Below are 17413 nucleotides of genomic sequence, written 5' to 3'. Positions count from 1 at the left end.
GAGGCAGAGGGAGGCTGGGGCTAGAGTGAGAGGGAGGTCGGGAGGAGAGAGGAGAGAGGAGGGGGTGCAGGAGCTTTGGGGGAGATGAGGATAAATAGGAGCAGAAGGGAGTGGCCTGTGGGGAGTGCTTGGAAGTGTGTGTAGGTCTGAGAGGTCAGAGGGAAAGGCGATACACTTGAGTTTGGGTGAGTTGGGGAGAAGAGTGTGAGTGCCTGAATAACAAGGGGTTGCTTGGGGGAAGTGACCTTCTCAGTGTCCCCCTCCGTCCCCACCCCCCCCCCACCGAGGTTAGCAAGGCATTTGCTCATTTCTTCATCCTCTGGAAATAGAACTCCACTTACATCGGAATTGAATGCACTAGTGATGGCGAAGGGAGACCTTCCTCAAAAGTCTCCAAGGAGCAGACAGATGCTCAGAGGAAGTTTTACAAACCCAGGCATCAGCCTGGGCAGTGGTGAAGCACACCTTTAATCCCAGTACTGAGAAGGCAGAGGCGGATCTGAGTTCCAGGCCAGTTAAGTCTACAGAGCAAGTTCGGGATAGCGAGGGGAGGGGGGAGGTGTTTAAAAACAAACAAAACAAAACCCAGAAAACCAAACCCAAGAGTCGGCTTCGCTCCTCCCTCATCTTCATCTGCAAGTCCAGGGCTCATTCATTCTAGCCTCTACCGTCGTCACCTTTCCCCAGCCTACTCCAAGGTCTCTGCCATCTGCTGCCTAAAGAACTCAGTGCCACCTCTGTCTCTGGACGTAGAGCACAGCGCTGCTTTAAAGTGTCCTCTTGCTCTTGATAGGCGGACCAGATTTACCAGCTTCTTTGCTTGGTGCTCATGGCTCCAAACCGCATTCCTGCCAGTCCCACCTTTCCTTGGGGTCTAAATGTGCCACGCTGGAAGCAACCGCTAGAAAAGACTTCCCCCAGCAACCGCAGCAGTACCAGCCTGGCCTTCTCTCCAGCTCCTGCCACAGAGGCCTGCAGATGTGTTGCACCTTGGGAAAACCTTGTGGTTACTCAGACTCGGTCAGCTCCCCCTCTGTACTAGTCACTTTTCTGTTGCTGTGATAAAACACCATAACCAGGGCAGCTTATAGAAGAAAGAGTTTATCTGAGCCTATAGTTCCAGAGGGCTAAGAGTCCACCAGGATTGAAGGCAGCAAGCAGCAGGCACGGTTTCAGGAACCCAGTGCTGAGAGCTCGCACCCTTTACCACAAGCACAAAGCAGAGAGACAGAGAGAGACAGAGACAGAGACAGAGACAGAGACAGAGACAGAGAGAGATAACTAGCAATCACACAGGGTCTACCTCCAGTGGCATACTTTTTCCAACAAGGCCACACCTCCTAAGCCTCCACAAACAGTGCCAGAACCTGGGGGCCAAGTGTTCAAAGCCCCTGAGCATGTTTATCTATTTATTTATTTTTGGTTTTTCGAGACAGGGATTCTCTGTGTAGCCTTGGCTGTCCTGGACTTGCTTTGTAGACCAGGCCGATCTCGAACTCACAGCGATCTGACTGCCTCCGCCTCCCAAGCACTGAGATTAAAGGCATGTGCCCCCATGCCTTTAAAAAATATTTTTTTTAAAAATGAAGGGTATCTGGGTGGAGTCGGGGTTGCACAGTGTAGGTGCCCACTGAGGCCAGAAGAGGACATCAGGTTTCCTAAAACTGGAGTTATAGGTGGTTTTGAGATGTGGGTGCTGGACCCAAGTTTGGATCCTCTGCAAGAGCAATATATACCCTTAACTGCTAAGCCATTACTCTAGTCCACATCTGCTTTTTCTATGGCACTGTCAAGCACACTATGGCCACCATGCTAAACACATGAAGACACAGTCTTAGCCCATGAAAGGCTCACAGACTGGAGGGGGGAGGAGGGGAGTGAGGAGAGAGAGCATGCTAGGCTAGCTTGCTCCCAGGGCTGAAACTATGCCATGCTGTCTATACCAAAGAAGAGTCACATCCTGACCCACTGTTATTAGAACCTCTAAGAAGTGGTGATCCTCTGGGTTGTTATAAAATTCCCTCAGCTACCTTCGGAGGGAAATGTCAGCAAGGAAAGGCATGGTTAGAAAGTTATAAATGGGGGCTGGAGAGATGGCTCAGAGGCTAAGAGCACTGGCTGCTCTTCCAGGGGACCCAGGTTCGATTCCCAGCGCTCGAGTGGCAGCTCACAGCTGTCTGTGACTCCAGACGTACTTGCGGGCAAACCACCGATACACATAAAGTAAAAATAAATAATTTTCAAAAGGTATAACTGGAACGTTCAAGCATTTACCAGGTGTCAACTGTGTGTACAACTGTGTTATGTAGTTATGGGAATGGAAAGTAGCTGAGTTTAAATGGCTTGCCCCAAAGAGGACACACAACACCTAGTACACGATGACTGGTCACTAAGTATTTGAGTGAATGGATAGATGGGAAGCTAATAAATAGAAAAGAACAAGGTTCAACCCTAGGCTTGCTGCCTCCAAAGTGCCTGGTCTTCTGCTATATTCCAAATTAATTAGTTTGAAATCAGTATTAGAAAGATACCCAATGTTGGCCTCCGGATGTGTGTGTCCCCTGCTCCAGACCTTCCCAGACATATGTGACATCAGGCCTCCTTGGGACGTGATTAAGTCTGGAGAACCAAGAACAGACCTTATACCCGCTGGAAAACACTTGAAGGTGTGCCCTTTCTCACCCTGTTCCACCCGTGTCCTCCAGCAACCCAGGCTTGGATTAGCTGATCAAGAGGCCTACAAAATCTGAGCTTGGTAGCGCACACCTTTAATCCTAGCCCTTGCGAGGCAGAGAAGGGTGGATCTCCGTGAGTTGGAAGGTGGGCCGATCTACACAGTGAATTGCAGAACAGCCAGGGCTATGTAGAGGGACCCTGTCTCAAACAAAACTACAACAACAAAAGGCTACAGAAGACTGTAAAGTGAGAGCAGCTCTTCAAATATCTCAGAAGTCTTTTAGTACCAGGTGATAAGGAGGTATGCACATGCATGTATAAATACATATATGTTCATGTACATATTTGTGCATGGGTAGGTCCGTCCTTTATTTTTTAATTTTTTAATGTACATTGGTGTTTTGTCTGCATGTATTTCTGTGTGAAGGTGTCGGATCCACTGGATACTTAAGTTATAGACAGTTGTGAGCTGCCGTGTGGGTACTGAGAATCGAACCTGGGTCCTCTGGAAGAACAGCCAGTGCTCCTAGGCTCTGAGCCATCTCTCCAGCCACAGTTCATCCTTTCTTTAAGTCTCTCATAGTCCAGTGATACCTCTGAGACTGCACCTTGAAGCTCACTGCCTGAAGACATCTATGGAGTCAGTTCCCCGAAGCTCTCTTTCCCACTTGTTTCTACCTTCCACACGTGGAAACTGTACTTGACCTTCCAGATAATGCTCACAGGAGACACAGAGCGGGACTGTAGGTGCTGTGCTTCCTCTTATTTTGAGGAAAGCTCTGCTCTTTGGCAGTGGGTACATTTTTCTTTAAAGAACTAATGCATAGATGGATCATCAGGGAGGGAGGCAATCTACACCTGGCACGCAATAACCTCTCTAGTCTTGTTCACTGTTAACATTATTGATTTTTTGTTTTTGTTTTTGTTTTTGTTTTGTTTTCCAAGACAGGGTCTCTCTGTGTATCCTTGGCTGTCCTGGACTCACTTTGTAGACCAGGCTGGCCTCGAACTCACAGTGATCGGCCTGCCTCTGCCTCCAGAGTGCTGAGATTAAAGGCGCGTGCCACCACCACCCGGCTAACATTATAATTCATTCGTCCTTCCTGACCAGAGGGCACTCCACCCTCTACCCACAGCCCTCCTGGAGCTGTAGTACAAACACCCACATCCACTGCTGCCAGGGAGCTGGATGAAGCTTGGTGCCCTGAAAAGCATCTCTGGGGTTCCAGGGCTCCCCTCTATCATCATCCCCATCTCAGTGGATTGGAGATCTTCATAGGGCCCTGGAAGGCCGCATGCACTTGTATTTTTCAACATCTCCATAAAAACACGCCTCAGGAATCTCAGCACTGCTTCCCAAACTGTAAAGTTCTTTGCTTTGGTGAGAAGGTCAGGGTTATGCTTCATAGCCTAGGCTGTCCTTGATTTTGTGATCCTCCTGCCTCTGCCTACTAAGTGCTGAGATTACAGCACATGCACTACCAGGCCTGGATCAAATACTACTTTTTTTTTTTTTGAGACAGGATTTCTCTGTGTAGCCCTGGCTGAAACTCACTCTGTAGACCAGGCTGGGCTCAAACCTAGAGATCCACTTGCCTCTATCTCCCAAGCACTGAGATTAAAGGTGTGTGCCACCATCACCCAGCTCAAATACTAATTTATTTATTTATTTTAGTTTTATTTTATTTTGGTTTTTTGAGACAGGATTTCTCTGTGTAATAGCCCTGCCTGTCATGGACTCACTCTGTAAACCAGGCTGGCCACAAACTGACAGTGACCCACCTGAGTGCGGGGATTAAAGGCGTACACCACCATGGTTGGCTCAATACTAATTTTTTAAAAAACTCTTTTTGTAGAACAGGCTGGCCTTGAACTTACAGAGATTGCCTGCCTCTGTCTCCCGAGTGCTGGGATTATAGGTGTGTGCCACCACTGTCCGGCTCAAAAACTAATTTTTTTTTTTTTTTTTTTTTTTTAAGAAGCAGAGTCTCCTATAGTGTAGGCTGGCTTTGAATTTGCTATATAGCTGAGACTAACCTTGAACTTCTGATGCTCCTGCTCCCACCTCCTCAGTGCTAAGGTTACAGGCCTGTGCCTGTACCACACCTGGTATATGCAGAGTTTAGGATGAACCCAGGCTGCTTCATACCTGCAGGGTGGTAGGAAAGCGCCCTACTGACAGTGCTATGTCCACAGGTCCGAAGCGTCTCTGTTTGTTGGCTCATTTGAGACATAGTTTTCACTGTTTCCCAAAGTGGCTTTGAATTCAGCATGCAGCCCAGGCTGAAAACTTGAAACTTGGAAGATGAAAATTGCTTCCTTAATCCGTCCTTTGCAGCTAACATCTTTTCTCCTAGGCAAGGCTGAGGCCACGCCCAGTGTACTTTTGGTTATAACCTTGACCTCTCTTCCTTTGGCTCCAATAGCCTTCCCTCCCAGCTAGTGATTGGTCCCGAGGCTCTACTAACATAGCAATGTAGATCATTTCTTCAGGTGAGGGCAAGATAGCCCTCTAGTTGGATGGCTACCAAGCATGAAATAAGCAGAAACCAGGGAAGAAGAGAAAGAATTCAAACAGCACTCTCAAAGAATCAAAGAATCTCTAGGTAGTATCTGTCCTAAAAAAAAAAAAAAAAAAAAAAAAGACAGGAGCCATTTGTTTCAGGGTCTGTGGAAGCCCGGGGTGTGTGTGTAACTAGAGGCCTTTAAAGCTTAGCTTGTATTTGATCTCTGGACAGCTGAGAGGGGAAAGGTAAGATTACAAGAAGCAAACCAATCAGAAGAGGTTGGCGATGGGTTAAACACCGCTGTACAACACTGTCAATATGTTCATTTGCTTTCCACAATTCTCTGCCCCCTTTATTCCCAACCTCCCTTCCCCCCACCCCACCACCACCCCACCTTGATGGCTATTTCAGCTGCAACCCTATATACATCCAGAGACCCTGAGCTCCCAGCTGCCAGCCGGTTCTGATCCCCTAATCCCAAAAGGACCAGCTGGTCAGAATTCTCAAGGATGACAGACCCACCCCCAACCCCAGTGCAAATATGGCTTCTGATGCCAGCACTGTGATCAAGATCACTTAACGTCTTTGTATCCATAAGTTTTAGCGCCAGCCTCCCCTCTCCCCCGACACACTCACACCACCCCAGATGGGAGTAAGAAGCAACTTGAAGTTCTTGAGAAAGTATTCTAAAACCGTACCTTTCCATTTCCCATTGGTACGACCAGAACAGACTTCACAACGCGGGTGGTCCTGTCAGCTTCATTGTTGGCCTGGACAGCTGTTGAATCATCGGTCATCAGGACAAAGTGAAGATGGCTCTGTGCCCTTCAGCCCTGCTGCTGAATATGTAGCCCATTACAGTAATGGGGACGTTAATCACTAGCCTCATGCTTGTCTGAGGGTTTTGTGAGTACCCCCAGATACCACATGGCCTAAGCCTTTATCAGTTGAAAACTACAACCAGCATACCCTTGCCTGGCGTTTGGTATGCTAGTAGGGGTTAATTATGACATAGATAAAACTGAATCTTCAGAATGGAGGATAATTGATAGTTTGAAGAAATATACATGAATTCCTATTTATCATGGCTTAGTGCCCTTGTTTTCCACCCCTTCCCAAAGCCAGGACTTTGATTTGGTGGCCGTCGCTTGCTCAGTGACACTAAATTCTCCAGTAATCTGCAGTGATGTGTAATTGTGCTACAGCTAGCGATTGTTCACTAAGTAAAACCCTTGGTGTAGTTACCATGTAAGTCAACGGTATTTACAGGATATTTTTTCTGCCTGTAACTCAAAGCCTTACCGAAACAAATTGGAATTGCCTTCTGGAGGCCGTTGTTATAAATTACAGACCCAACATCTGTCCACATCTGCAATGTCTAGACAGCCTGTCTCAGCTACAAGAGAAGAGAGAGAGATGAACAAACAGAAAGCAGGAGAGACTGAGGAGTGGCAGAGGAAAGCCTCAGGTTCACAGACGTTTCCCTCTTCTGAGGTTTATCCTGATGCCCCTCGCTCTGCCTCTGAAATGGGCCTGAACCCTCAGCAGCCCCCAAGCTGAGCTCAGGAGATCTTCGGCATCACTTCAAGATGCTGGAACTACAGACAACGTAGTGCTTCTGTGGGGACGTTCTCCACCCAGATGTGCTTTTGGTGGAGTCTAGAAAGGTCAGGGTAAATGCAGAGTCTGAGAGGGACCAGGGGAAGTAGATTCCTGCTTCTCCGAAGTTCCCCCATCTCCTCTCTCTACCCTCTGCATCTCCTGACCTGGCTCTGGAGGAGGGGAGGCATCCCTTCGCCTACCTTTCTGGTGGTCCCTCTCCTGCATCCGCGATAAGAAGCCTGCCCGTCAGCTGAGTGATTGTATTTTTTTTACAGTTCCTAGCACAAACCTTCTCATTTATATGTAAAGCAGCCATTAGTCATAGCTCCGTTCCCACACACTGCCTGATGTACAATCACATTTTGCAGCGGATGAATCTTTCCACACAGCTGCTCTGCTATGAATAATCCGTCTCCAGGCCCATAAATCAGAAAAAAATCATGCACCTCGTTCGCCTGATCCTTACACAAAGTCATATATTTTACATGAGGACGAGCTAAATATTCATGAGATTTAAAGGCTTTTTTCATAGGCACTTGTTGGGGTTGTTTTCCACTACCAGGGTCGGGGGGGGGAGTTGGGGGTACCAAGGTTGTATCTACTTAAGGGTACAAGGGGGTTTTTTAGAGAAGACGACGAGGAGGAAACAGGATCTATTTCTCTCCCTCTCTCTCTCTTTCTCTCTCTCTCTCTCTCTCTCTCTCTCTCTCTCTCTCTCTCTCTCTCTCTCTTTCTGTGTGTGTGTGTGTGTGTGTGTGTGTGTGTGTTTGTGTGTGTGTGTGTGTGTGTGTGTGTGTGTGTTGTATATTTGAGAGGACAGTGAAAGAGATATTGATTCCAGCTTATCTCTTGATCTAGAAGTCATGTGGGACGAAATATGATCATGTGTGGCTTTAGAACTATGATAAATACCTGTTTACCTGGGCTCCTGATTTGCTCCCAGTCAGGGCTTATTGCCTCCCTCATCTTCAAGGTCATCTTATGAACCTTTGCCCTCTGACCTACGGAGCAATGAATTTGACCTTTCTCTGTGTGCAGAGGTTGCAGATTAGGGGGAGGGAGACTAGGAAGGGAAGATCAGCAGATGTAAAATAATTCACTCGGAAGCTAATGAAGTCTTCTACGGGGCTGCACGTGGTGACGCACCTGTAATCCCAGCACTGGGAACAGTGCGGTGCAGAGGGATCTTGACTGAGTTGGAGGCTAGCCCCAGCTACAGAGTGATTCAACAAAAAGCCGCCTATGCCACCGTAACAGAAGGCCTCTAAAACTCCATCGTTCCCCATGTGTTGGGGAACACTTACGGTGGCTTTCCTGATTCTTAGGGCTCATCTTCCTTTTAAAATAAGTAGCCCTCCCTCCCTCCCTCCCTGGAACTAACCTTAAATCCTTCCCCTCCCTCCCAAATACAAAACTTGACCCCTCAAGAAACCTCTTCTCACTAGCAGAAGGCATGGCAGGAGGAGCTCCTCGCTTTGCTGTGCGAACCCCACACTCCCGCCTTCCCTTGCTAACCCACTTGTCATCCCAGCTCCTCGGCTGGCAGGTGCTTTTTCATTTTACCCTGGCATTCGCTCAGCATTTGTCTCAGTGTTCAGTGGCGCTGTCTGTCTGACTCATTAATGCTGTGGTCTGCAGTGGGGCTGATGATGTGTCCTCACTTCCCTTCGAAGGTGAAAAAAAAATTCTCCATCTTGCTCTCGCTGACAACATAAAGAAGGAATGTGAAGGCAGAGATTTCTCAGGTTTAACTGAAGATCTGGAAACACATGAGCGCTCAAGCTGTTTTAGCTTTCAGTGGATAAGGACAATGCCTGGGTTCAAGGGCCTGTCCCCTGAAGAGGAATAGTATGGAATCTGTAAGGATGCCTCTTCAGTGAGTTGTCCTTTATTTAAGAATCTCACTGTAGTTCAGTCTGTATCGTACTTACCTGATTAGACTATAGAGGAAGTCCAAGGCCAGTCTGGGCAATTTAGTGACATGTTTGTCTCAAAAATGAGCCAGGTGTGGTGGTACATGCCTTTAATCCCAGCACTCGGGAGGCAGAGGCAAGAGGATCTCTGCGAGTTCAAGGCCAGTCTAATTACTTCCAGAACAGCACAGCCAGGTTTACATAGTGAGACCTTCTCTCTCTCTCTCTCTCTCTCTCTCTCTCTCTCTCTCTCTCTCTCTCTCTCTCCTCCCTCCCTCCCTCTCTCTCTCTCTCTCTCTCTCTCTCTCTCTCTCTCTCTCTCACACACACACACACACACACACACACCTGCTAAAACTTTTGTTTATACAAAGGCTCTCTGATGAGGTCCAGAAATTTGATAGCATGGAGCAATGACCCCTTCCCCTTTTCATTTCCTGTGACCAACTCTTTTAAGACTATCCAATTGAATAGGGCATGAGGACACACACTGGCCAATGGGGAAAACAGGCCGCCGCCACCTGCGTTAGTCTAAAAACCAAGTGTACTTCCAGCCTTTGTGTGTCCAGTCTTCCTAGCATACTTTCCTGACCAAGAATCAAGTTCAGACTCTTCATTGAAATAGTGGTCTCAAGCCAGGTGTGGTGGTGCACCCCTTTAATCCCAGCACTCGGGAGGCAGAGGCAGGCAGATCACTGTGAGTTTGAGGCCAACCTGGTCTACTAAGCAAGTCCAGGACAACCAAGGCTACACAGAGAAACCCTGTCTCAAAAAACCAAAAATAAATAAATAAATAAAATAGTGGTCTCTCTGTGACCCTGGACTATATTTCTAGCAATCCTATTACTGCAAAACAAATAAACAAATAAAACTACTTCTTATACTAAGTAGCTTTTATTGTCAGATTGAGACAACCTAGTGTCACTAGGGAAAATGGAACCTCGACTGAAAATCACCTTAATCAGATTGACCTTTGGCCCTGTCTATGAGATATTGTCTTGATTGATTATTGATCTGAGAAATTACAGCCCACTGTGGACAGCACCTATCCTAGGCAAGTGGGCCTGGGCTGTATGAAAAAGCTAGCCTAACAAGCCAAAGGGAGCAAACTTTTGGTTCTGGTTTTGGTTTTGAAGCAGAGTCTATGTCTATGTAGCCCTTGCTGTCTTAGAACTCTCTGTAGACCAGGCTGGTTTGAACTCACAAAGATCTGCTTGCTAGGATGAAAGGCGTATACAAACACACCTGATCGGTCTTTGGTCCTTTTCTCCAGATTCCTGCCTCAAGTTCCTGTCCTGACTTCCTTCAGTGATGAACTGTAACCTAGAAATGTACAATGCATCTTGCTCCCCAAGTTGCTTTTGGTCATGGTGTTTATTATAGCAACAGGACACTTCTCTAACAGATGGGCAAACCAAGATATAACCTTGGCAATGATGGTTTCAAAGACAAATCAAGAGGTGATAGTGGAGGGTTACAATTACATCTGATTCCTTTTTGTGATTTTTGACTCTGAACACCAACCGCCCCCACAACCCAACTTCCAGGGCCAAATGCCATGGCCAAAGCTTCTCCCTATTTCTGTAAATACTGTGGGCTTCCCCTGTTTGGTTGCCCCTTGCTCATCTCCTGTTTGAAACCCACTTTTCCTCCTGTTCAAGGAACATTAAGTCAAAGAACCGCCAGAGAGGAGGGAAAAGTCCAAACAATCACAGATGGCAGACTCGAAAATTTAATTTAAAATCATTCTTTATTATCCAAAATATTAAAATTAAAGCCATAAAGCCCAAAGGAAAACACAGATTAAAGCCCCCAGTGTTTCACAGTCTCTTCCTCAGGGGGTCCCCAAAACATTGACTGAGAATGCTTTTGAAAAGAAAGCAGGGGTGCTGGAGCAAAGAGCCAGCTGTAGATCACTGAGCCAAACGCTCAGTGACTGACCCAATCAGCTTCCCTTAAAGCCAAACACCAACTGTTTCATATGCAATTAATGATTGCCCTGGCAAATTAAAGTGCATCAAGTCGTCACAGGCATCCTTGAATGACAAGGCACACAACAGTCACAGGTAGCTCGTCCCTGGCATCTACATAATGATATTACCAGGCTAATCTGGGCTTGGAGATTTAATTCTGCAAAAACACCATGTGCTAAATATTTATATTCATAAAGGGCTGGAAAAATGCTCACATGCTACCTCTTGGCTCCCCATTTATCTGGACTAGGCCTCGGGCTCACTTGCTGGGTCTGTGGTAGAGGGTAAAAAGCATCAGTTGATGTCATTAGAATCCCACTGTTTCTGGTCCCCAACTTCACTCTTTACAAAACAGCTTATTGCTGGATTGGGTATTCGGAGGTACCCCCCAAAAAAGAGCAAAGCCTCTTTCTTCCCTGGCGATGCCAAAGCCAGAAACCCCTTCGTATTTCAGGGCTAAGAAAGGGGCAGCAGGATGGATGGATAAGTCTGTTCCTCACTCTTTGGTGCAGAAAATCAGAGTCCAGAAGGGAAAACAAAGACCATTTCAGCTGTTCTTTACAGATCTTGAATGCTCAGAGAAATCTCAGATGTCTGATTTGGGAAGGTCACTGTGTTTGAACTATAAAACTGAAGAGTAAAGCCTTTCCAAATAATCCTAAGTAAGCCAGGCTGATGGGAAGTGAATGTGTTTTGTGGCCTTTCAGATCTGTCTGTTTCCTCTACTGAAGGCTGAGTCTGAGCTATGGCCCTTCAGAGCAACCCAGCATATAAGTCGTGGGCCCTAAAGGGCTTGGCTGAGCCTACACTCTCAGGGGACAGCCAACATTATTTGTGTCCACCCAGACACTGATTTCCTCTCTTTATTGACATTTGGAAACCAAATTGTTCAATCTAGTCCCCTCTGCGATTTCTCACTCCCCGGCAGCAAAGGCAGACGATGGAGCCGGTCTGTTCCCTGTGCACACCAGGACTTGAAGCCTTCAGCAGCTTTTCCAGGCTCAGCATATTACAATCAAGATGGGACCAGCCAGTAAAAATTACATTGATTGCAATCTAGAAAGATTAACCAGCCTTAAGGGTCTCATGGCTGTGCTTTACATTTTTCAATTTCCTACAATTAAGTTAACAACAAATAATATTGACAAATAAACTGCCAGATCACTGACTGAAGAAGCCCTTCAACAGGAAAGGGAGACTGATTCTGCAAGTCTGACCATTGCCTGCTCTCAAGATTCAGCTCGAGCCCTGTGGTGTCACACACCTTTAATCCCAGCACTCAGGAGGCAGAGGCAGGCAGAGCACTGTGAGTTCGAGGCCAGCCTGTTGTACAAAGCCAGTCTGAGACAGCCAAGGCTACACAGAGAGACCTTATCTTGAAAAACAAAAAACCAAAGCCAAACCAAACCAAACCAAACAAAAAAAGATTCGGCTTGAGGCAGGGGATGTAGCCTAGTGGGTAGGTAGAGGGTTTGCCTAGCATGCATGGAGCCTTGGGTTCAGTTCCCAGCACCACATAAACAGTGCATGGTTGTTCTCACCTATGATCCCAGCACTGAGGAGGTGAAGTCAGGAGACTCAGAAGCCCACAGTCATCCTTAGCTACATAATAAGTTTGAGGCCAGCCTGGGCTACATAAGACCCTGCCTTCAAATTAATAATCTTGCTACCAAACCAATAACCCAACATCCGGCCTGTGTGAGTTCCAGCCTGTTGGACAGCGGCATTCTCAAGCTTCTTGGGTGCAGGGGGAAGGAGAATGATCATTGATCTTATTCCTAAAAGCATTTACTAGACAGGAGAGCTTGACTCTTGCCCTCCCACTACCTTTGAGAAAAATTTCCTGGTTTTCATTGATTCCTCCGTTTCCTTCTGGAGACAATTCAGAATGATACTATATTCATCATAAAGCACAAATATACCAACTCACCCATTAATTTGGGAGTCACAAGTCCTACAGTTGGACATGGTCATGCATGCCTGTAAGTCTAGCACACAGAGGATGAGACAGGAGGATTGTTGAGTTCAAGGATAACAGGGGCTACATAAAGATGTCTTGTTTCTTTTTCTTTTTCTTTTCTTTCTTTCTTTCTTTTTAAGATTTATGTATTATTATGTATACAGCACTCTGCCTGCATTTACACCTGCAGGCCAAAAGAAGGCATCAGATGGTCGAAAGCCACCATGTGGTTGCTGGGGAATTGAACTCAGGACCTCTGGAGGAGCAGTCAGTGCTCCTAACCTCTGAGCCATCTCTCCAGCCTTGAGAGATCTTGTTTCAAAGAGAGACAGAGAAAGAACAATCTGAGACCTCAAGACATTATAATCATTTGGCATTGACAGTTGCTTTTGATCCTGTGCTTTTAATCATAAAATGGCCATATAGGCATTCTTTTAAAATGATTTACTTATTTTGTGTGCATTGCTGGTTTGTTTGTATGTGTGTCTGTGTGAGGGTATTGGATCCTATTGAACTGGAGTTACCCACAGTTGTGAACCACTATGTGGGTGCTGGGAATTGAACCCGAATCCTCTGGAAGAGCAGCCAGTGTTCTTAACCACTGAACCATCTCTCCAACCCCTTTACTTTATATTTTACTGGAGGGTTTCCTGTTTGCTTGTTTGGTTTTTTGTCTTTTTGAGACAGTATGTCACACTGTAGTTTAGGTTAGCCTAAAACTCACCTGTGTAGGCCAGGCTGCCTCAAGCTTATGGCAATCCTCCTGCTTATCCCGCCAAGTTTGAGGTGATAAGCATGAACCACCACACTAGACTTGAGTGTTCAGTTTGATCCTCCTGCCTCAGCACCCTGAGCAGGAGATTCTCCTTCTGCACCACAGGATCCAGAGTTCTGATAACACAAAGGGTGTATATGAACCTAATGTGGTTATGTATTTAATGTGTGGGAAAGTTACACATGCCAGGGTGATTCACTGAAGGTCAGGGGACAACTTTGGGGAGTCAGTTCTCTCCTACCATGTGGCTTCTCCGGGATGGAACTCAGAGTCCTTAGGCTTGGTGCTGTCTCCCCTCCTCCTCTCTCTTTCCCTCCCTCCCTCCCTCCCTCCCTCCTTTCCTCCTTCCCTCCACCTCTCTCTTTTTCCTTGTAGCTGAGAGCTCTGAACTTCTTCTGGATCCTCCTGTCTTCCCTGCGTGCCCTTCCTGTCTGGTGCCCAGACCTTATCTAACCTCAAACCAGCAACTTGTAGAAATCCCCTCCATAGATTCCACTCCTCTTTGTACCTTGAAGCCAGACAGATGGCACCAAAAAAACTCTCTCTGACCCTCTGCTTTTCATTTGTGTTTGGCTAACAAGAAAAATGAGGTTAAAACACAGGAGGGGGCCGGGTATGGTGGTGCACGCCTGTAATCCCAGCATTTGGGAGGCAGAGACTGGCGGCGGATCTCTATGAGTTTGAGGCCAGCCTAGTCTACAAAGTGAGTCCAGGACAGCCAAGGCTACACAGAGAGACCCTGCCTCAAAAAACAAATAAACAAATAAATAAAACGCAGGAGGGAAGAGATGACGGGACTCTTCCAGATGTTCCCCAGCTGGGTTGCCCATCCTTCCTTTTGGAAGACCATGGCTGTCATCAAGGTTATCATCTTATATGTGCCTTCTCAGAGTTTTGGTAACTAACCATTCTCCCCATCCTTTGGCACTTCAGGCATGTTACTAGCAGTCTTTCTTTCTTTCTTTCTTTCTTTCTTTCTTTCTTTCTTTCTTTCTTTCTATTTAAAGATTTACTTATTATTATGTATACATTGCTCTGCCCGCATGACAGAAGAGGGCATCAGATCATGTTATAGATGGTTGTGAGCCACCATGTGGTTGCTGGGAATTGAACTCAGGACCTCTGGAAGAACAGCCAGCGCTCTTACCCTCTGAGCCGTCTCTCCAGCCCCTCTAGCAGCATTTCTTAATAGCATTCCTAAATCCTGGCCAGATCTTTAAAATATGGTTCATGTAGCCCAGAGTGACCTCAAATTCACTATATGTAGCTGAGGATACTCTTGGACTCTTGAGTCTCCGCCACCACCTCCAGAGTGCTGGGATTACAGGCATGTACCATCATGACCACTCCCAGTTTATACATCGCTGTGGATCAAATCCGGGGCCTCATGCATGCTAGGCAAGCAGCCTACCAACTAAACCACATTGCCGGCCTAGGCCTCTAATCTACAGGTTGATCACGTCTGCATGTGCCAGCGCTCTGAGGATACAGGCCCCTCTGTCGCCAGGAAGCCCCATTAGTGTATATTTTCATGTACTTTCTCTAGAATGGTGGTTCTCACCTTTTCTAATGCTGCAGCTCTTTAATACAGTTCCTCATGTTGTGGTGACCCCAATCATAGAATTTTTTGACACTGTTATAAATTATAATGTAAATATTTTTGGAAATGGGAGGGTGCCAAAAGGATCGTGACCCACAAGTTGAGAACTACTGCTTTAGGGAGGAAAAAAAAAACTTCTTGGATGGATAAGTTGGATTCTTTTTCCCTTCCTTCCTTTCTTTCTTTGTTGTGTTTTTGTTGTTGTTGTTGTTGTTTTTTCCAGACAAGGTTTCTCTGTGTAACCTGACTGTCCTGAAATTCATTCTGTAGATGGGGCTGGCCTTGCATTTAGAGATCTACCTGCCTTCCAAGCTCTGGGATTAGAGTGTGCACCACCTTTGTTTCTTATCCATCTGAGAGTGATGAGACTGAGTGTTTAACCCTCTCTAATAGAGCTAATCTTAGCCTTGACCACCTCCTTCTCAAATGGCACTTTGAGGAGACAGAGGGGAATTTAAAAAAAAAAAAAAAAAAAAGGAAATGCCTGAGAAGTACTAGCAGCCAGATAAAGGAAATCGTCAACATGAAGGAGTAATTGTGCCGAGCTCTGATGAAGTCCAGTTAAACAGAAAACAACCTGCACAAACAGACCCAAGTCTGCAGACGCAGGTGTGATGAAGACTGTTTGTCAAACAGTCTAACAAATTGAGGCACAGCAATCCAGGGAAAGATAGCTTTGTCAGCACAAACAGCTCAATGCTGATTTAAACTCTCAGGCCTGGAAAAACCAAATAAAGTGTGTATGAGCATGTCTACAGCTAGATATATACACGCATACTATTTTTTTCATAACCAAAGTGAGCATTTTTTGTTTGTTTAGACAAAGGTTTCTGCATTGGACACTACTGCTAATAAATAAGACACAGAACACAGCATACAAACAAACAAACAAACAAACAAACAAATCTTAGCCAGGTGTGGTGGTGCACACCTGTAATCCCAGCACTTGGGAGGCAGAGGCAGGCGGATCGTTGTGAGTTCGAGGCTAGCCTGGTCTATAAAGTGAGTCTAGGACAGCCAAGGCTACACAGAGAAACCCTGTCTCAATAAACCAAAACCAACCAACCAAACAAACCAAAAACAAATAAAGAAAATCACTTTTTAAAAAAATAATTTCATATAAGTTTGTGATTTTTCGAGACAGGGTTTCTCTGTGTTAATATCCCTGGTTATCCAGACAGGCTGGCCTTGACTCACAGAGATGCACTTGCCTCTGACATCCAAATTCTGAGATTACGCTCAACTGATGGCACACACCTTTAATCCCAGCATTTGTGAGCCAGAGGCAAGCAGATCTCTGTGATTTTGAGGCCGGCTTGCTCTACAGAGTGAATTCCAGGACAGCCAAGGCTACATAGAGAAAGCACGTCTTTAAAAAAAAAAAAAGTTCTTCTGCACTGAAATCTTTCTTTTTTCAAACCAAAGAATATGTTCCAAGCCCGGTAGTGGTGGCACACATCTTTAATCCCAGCACTCAGGAGGCAGAGGCAGGCGGATCACTGTGAGTTCAAGGCCAGCCTGGTCTACTAAGCGAGTCCAGGATAGTCGAGGCTACACAGGGAAACCCTGTCTCAAAAAAAAAAAAAAGAAAGAAAGAAAGAAAGAAAGAAAGAAAGAAAAAAGATATCCCAGAGGAGCCTCTACCCAACTTTCTCCTCCAGCCACTGAGCTAGCTTTTCTTTCCTTTGAGAGTCACACATTTTGTGCATTGCCTTGGGGCACTTGCCACCAGCCCAGTCCTCACCATCCATCCTTCGTGGGCTCCTTTGCAGCTTCCTCTTCCATTGCTTGACCTGAGAATGCATGGTTCTCCTGGACTCCTCCCTCAACCTTCTGCTGTGCTCTCCCAGGGCGACCCCTCCCTTTCAGACACCCCTGTGTGAGGTATGGAACCTTTCTCTTGTTTCCATTTCCAAATAGCCAAGGACTCCTCCACAGGCTGAATCCTCACAGAAGCCCCACAGAGACCTTGAAGCAATATGTCTAGAAAAGAACTGGTTATCCTTCTGCCAGCGGCCCCTTCTATTGGGTTCCCTGTCTCAAAAAGTGGTATTCCTCATTCATCCCGTTTCCTGAGTCGCATACCTAGGAGTCATCTTTGACACATCCCTTTGACATCGTCCATGACATATCTAATCAATCACCGAGGCTCGCTGATTCTTTTTCTGCAGTGTCTCTGAAATCCAGCTCTTCCTTCTGGTTCTCACCACCTCCCTCATTCGGGCTGCCACCATCTCTCTCAGGAAGATTTCCCCCCTACAAACTCGAAAACTCATAATCCTTTTCCCCAGCCTCCAGCTGTGCTCCATTCTAATCTATTCTCCACCCTGGGCTCTGAGTGATTTTCTAAAAATACAAATCTGACCATGCTGCAGCCCTGCTTAACATTTTTCAGTACTTTCCCACA

General features: G+C 46.3%; 1 long non-coding RNA gene across 1 annotated transcript in view; it reads right to left on the bottom strand.

The window, feature by feature from the left end:
* Positions 1-7093, bottom strand: part of LOC311592170 — a 31770-nt gene extending 24677 nt beyond the window's left edge. The window contains exons 1-2 of the long non-coding RNA XR_014777318.1: positions 6986-7093; positions 5882-6579 (exon numbers count right to left, since the gene is read on the bottom strand). This is a non-coding gene — a long non-coding RNA (uncharacterized lncRNA). The remainder of the gene's footprint in view (positions 1-5881; positions 6580-6985) is intronic.
* Positions 7094-17413: the final 10320 nt, after the last annotated feature.

The sequence above is a fragment of the Acomys minous genome (assembly GCF_964271855.1).
Source record: "Acomys minous genome assembly, chromosome: 2".
Lineage (NCBI taxonomy): Eukaryota > Metazoa > Chordata > Mammalia > Rodentia > Muridae > Acomys > Acomys minous.
This window is presented reverse-complemented; position numbering and strand designations above follow the sequence as displayed.